At 47.9% G+C, this 4,480-nt stretch overlaps 1 protein-coding gene across 1 annotated transcript in view; it reads left to right on the top strand.

Moving 5' to 3' along the window:
• Positions 1-4,480, top strand: part of LOC101565614 (zinc finger protein 709-like) — a 23,167-nt gene that overhangs the window by 14,303 nt on the left and 4,384 nt on the right. The window lies entirely within an intron of this gene.

The raw sequence follows: 4,480 nt of genomic DNA, 5'->3' as shown, positions 1-4,480 counted from the left end.
CCCTGCTCTTGCCAGGCTATCGCTTATTCTACTGAGCCATCTCCCCGGCCCCCTTGGTTTTTTGTCTGTTTTTTTGTTTTTGCGGAGCTGGGGATTGAACTCAGGCCCTTGAGCTTGCCAGGCAAGTACTTATTCAACTGAGCTATCTCCCCAGCTGCCCCTTGTTATTTTTAAGAGCTCTTTTTGTGTTTTCCAGCTGTAGTGCTGTCTTCAAGGTTTGATTCTATCTTGAGGGTTTTTTGTTTTTTTTTTTAATGTATGTAGTACAGGTTGTACAGGGTCTCACTATTCGTAGTGATTCTCCTCTATCTTCAACCTTCCAAGCGCTGGATTATAGGCACACGTGACCATGCCTAGTCTCAATCACCCCCAGCTGCGGCGCTGTGCCTAAGCAAGCACTGTAGTCCACTGAGCTATTGTCTGGCCCTTCTCTCTTGAGTTTTGTTTGAGTTGTTTTGCCAGCTTTCAGTGGAATTCTTATTTTCCTGGATATCTTTTTTAATGTTTCATGCATACTAGTTCTGGTTTTTTGTTTTGTTTTGTTTTGTTTTTTTTTTTTTTTTTTTTTTTTTTTTTTTTTTTGGAAACCCCCAAATTAACCCCGGCCCTTTTTTTTTTTTTTTTTTTTTTTTTTTTTTTTTTTTTTTTTTTTTTTTTGCAGAACTGGGGATTGAACTCAGGCACTTGCACTTGCCAGGCAGTTGCTTATGCTACTGAGCCATCTCCCCAGCCCTAACTAGTTTTTTTTTATATTGCTTATTCTGTGTTTCTATCATTTTCCTGTTCTCTATATTTTAATTTGTGTCTTCTTTAGATGTGTTGAGCAAATCTTTCATGATTATTGTCTTTTTATTTTTTTTAACCTGGGAAGTGATTTCTGTTTTGATTTATAGACTGATGCAGTTGCTCCTTTACCTCAGTTGCTATGATTTATTTTTTATTTTTTTTCGGACAGGGTCTACAGAGTCTCACTGTATTGATGGGACTTAGTGGTCCTCGTGTTTACAACCTCCCAAGTGCTAAGATTCCAGGTGCGCCACCACACCCAGTCTCAATTGGTGTCTCAGCGCGCCCTTGGGCAGGGCCAGCACTGCCTGCCAGAGATGGAACCCCAGCCACTGCGCCTGCCTAACTAAGCAGGCTCTGTAGTCTGCTGAGCTATTTGGCTGGCCCCCCAGTTGCTGTGATTTGAGCAGTGTCGCTGGTGTGACTGAGGGTCCTCTGTCACCTTGTCTCCTGGATTTGCTTGGGGCCAGCTGGAAGACTCACATTACCTTTGCTGCTGCACTTTGACATTGTGTGAGCTTCCAGTGTCCACCTGGACTTAGCAGGGATAGTGGTCTGGTGGAGGCAGGTCAAGTGGCTCCTGAGACAGTAGGAGGCCAGGTCGGGCTCACTGAGGCTGCTGCAACCAGCAGGAGAGGCTGCCACAGCTCAGCCAAACACTGGGGACAGTGGGGTGAGGGGTCAGGGCAGGAGTCCCAGGACGCCATAGGTGACCTGTATCCACCTGCCTTCTGGAATGGTGGGCAAAACATCCACAAGCTCAGCTACAGCCTGGCACAGGTGGTCAGTAACACACACTCTCACTCTCTCTCTCTCTCTGGGTTTGTTTTTTTTGGGGGGGCTGCTCAGTCTGCCTTAAGAGTGGGTCTGGTGCGGCATGTGGAGCTGGGGATGGAACAGTGGTCCCCTGTACCTGACTGAGTTTGTCCAAGCAGGCACTTTAAACAACTGAGCTAACTGGCAAAGCGCCAGTAACTGTACTTTCCAAGAGCCCTACGTTTGTGTAGTTGCAGTGAAATACGCTTATTCAATTGACTTAACCTGCAGAAGACAGACAGCGAGTGTATTGGTCAGCGACAGACCTCCAGCAAGGAGCTGTCACTGACCTGCCACAGCAGGAGGGACACCTATTGGTTGCGTTAGTTTCAGGTGTAAGTGGGGTGGTTGTGTTTTCCTGGGGCAGCTGCAGAAACTTCCACACACACGGGCTCAGCTTGTGACAAAGGCACAAAGGTGTTCTTATTTTGTGTTACAACTGGGCTGCAGCATGTTGTCAACTATGACACCGGCTTCTGATAAAGTTTGGGATGGTGTCACATTAGGTAACTATGACGCTCTTGCAAGAAACCAACTGAAGGTAGCAGGAACTTGGGCTTAGGCTGTCCCAGAGTACACAATGGCATAGATCTTGTTCACATTTTTATAAAATGCACAGCTAGGGTCCAGGGAGATAGCTCAGTAGAATAAGTGCTTGCCTGGCAAACTCAGGGTCCTGAGTTCAATGCCTGGTACTGCCCAAAAAAAAAAAAAAAAAAAAAAAAAACCACAGGTGTTTGCTTTACAGTGGTAGAAAACTTGAGACCAAAATTTACTTGGCTGCTGACCTGCTATAAAACTGCAGCAGAGGGCTCTCCAGATCCCAGAGTGCAGGCTGCCTGGCAACCTTGAGCTCACTGAGCATCCGGCCAGGCTACATCAGGAGGCCAATTCCCACAAATGGCATGCTGACACTGCTTCAGGGTATAATACAGAGACCTCAGCTTTCTTCCTTTCCGCCGTCTGCCTGAGCTCCCTGTGCAGAAGGAAATTTCGCCCCGCCAAGAAAGCACGGAATTTACTTTCTTTTGTCCAGTGTGGGACCCCAGACCGTTCCTGGCCAGCACCATGGGAGGATAAGGCTTCTACTGAACATGACTTTCTCCAAGTGCTGTGCGCTAAACTGAAACTGAGCAGCATTGTGGCCTGGAGCATCTGCATGGATGCGCACAAGATGGTGGCAGTGGAGGGAAGGGAAGGGCTGTAGTGGCTGAAATGATGGCTTTGTGCTTGCAATGTTTCCAGATATTTATTTAAAATTGAAATGTTGATTGACATGGACTCCGTACACAACACGCACTGAAGCAGAGGTAAATCCCCAGGCTGAAGGTTTACAGGCACACGAAAGAGTAGAAAGAAAAGCATTTTTTAATAGAGAGGAGGAAAGGGGAGGAAGAAAGAAATAAGCAACCGGGGAATGCAAGAGTGAGGTAGAATTGTTGTAGGCAGTGAGTTAGATATAAATATTATAGGCAGCCAGACAGAGTCAGGCCCTCGAAGGAGATAACCAAGACCAGATGCCCTATAACTGTGGGAGGGACGGATGCTCCTGCTGTAAACCAGACCTACAGACGAAGCAAATGCTAACCTCCCTATAGACCGGCATCCAGGATTGATCATCACTCAGGAAGAATCACTGTCTGAAGGCCACCAGATAAGGTCCTGTTTTACAGTCATGCCTGCTTGCTACATGACTTGCTTCTCCATTTGGTCCTGGGCCTAATCAACTTTACCTGAGCAATGGTACTTGTAATCCCATTGGGTGACCATAGTTTTGTCCCACCCTGCATCTGCCTGAGTTCCCGTTCTCTCCACCTCAGTGATGCATGATTTTACACTATAAAAGTCCCTGGAAGAGACAGCTTCCCGGAGAACTACCAGCTGGGGGCCCCCTCCTGTCCCTCTCTCAGATAGGCGCTTTCTTTCCCTCAATGAATATTCTGCTCATAACCTCTGTTTGTTCCTAAAATTCATTCTTAGGTTTTAGAGAATATGAACTTGTCCAGGGTAGGTGGTGGGCTGGGGAGATAGCTCAATGGAATAAGTGCTTCCCTAGCAAGTGCAAGGGCCTGAGTTCAATCCCCGGTTCCACAAAAAAAAAAAAAAAAAAAAAGCCCCAATGACCAGTGGTCATGCAAAGCTTGGACTTCCTCATGCTGATCTCCCCCACGCCTGCTGTGTTTTTCCCTTCACAATGTGTGTGCCCCTCCTGTTCGTACCCGCCACTGAGGACGACTGCGCACGCTGAGGGTAGACCTTATCTTGAGCGCTGGGCACTAACCAGGTTCGGTCCCCAGCACCACGTGCCTCGCTGGCCCCAGAACCCTGGGTGCGCCATGCTGGCCTGTGAGGCTGGGCCTGGTAGTGCACAGGAATAACCCAAGTACAAGGATGCTGCGACAGGAGGATCCCTACAAGCCCAAGCTGCGCAGCAAGATCCCATACCAAATAATACACAGAAAATAAAAATGGAATGCTGTCCTACTTGCAGGTGTGGTTGGTCAAGGCTTTTTTCTTGTGGTGTTCCTTCCATTGTCAGTGCCTGTTAAGTTTCCAGCATCCTGGTGGTCAGTACATTTCCTAAATATTTTCACAGACCCACCCCCCACATCCGTCCCTGATGCCACCTGGTAGGTCCCCCTGCCGTGGGCTTCCTCATCCCCCCTCATGGTTCTTGCACAGTCTCCAATAGCAAGTGCAGCTGTTTCCACCCACTTTCCAGATCTCCATTCATAACTTTTACTTAGGTTTCCAGAAAGCCCCTGTCCCCCCCCCCCAAAAAAAACAAAAACAAAAAAAAGGGGCCGGGGAGATGGCTCAGTGGAATATGTGCTTCCCTGGCAGGTGCAAGGGCCTGAGTTCAATCCCCCATTCCACC

The sequence above is a fragment of the Octodon degus genome, unplaced genomic scaffold, assembly GCF_000260255.1.
Source record: "Octodon degus isolate 3935 unplaced genomic scaffold, OctDeg1.0 scaffold00274, whole genome shotgun sequence".
Taxonomy (NCBI): domain Eukaryota; kingdom Metazoa; phylum Chordata; class Mammalia; order Rodentia; family Octodontidae; genus Octodon; species Octodon degus.
The sequence above is the reverse complement of the archived record's forward strand: the minus strand, read 5'-3'. Positions and strand labels throughout refer to the sequence as shown.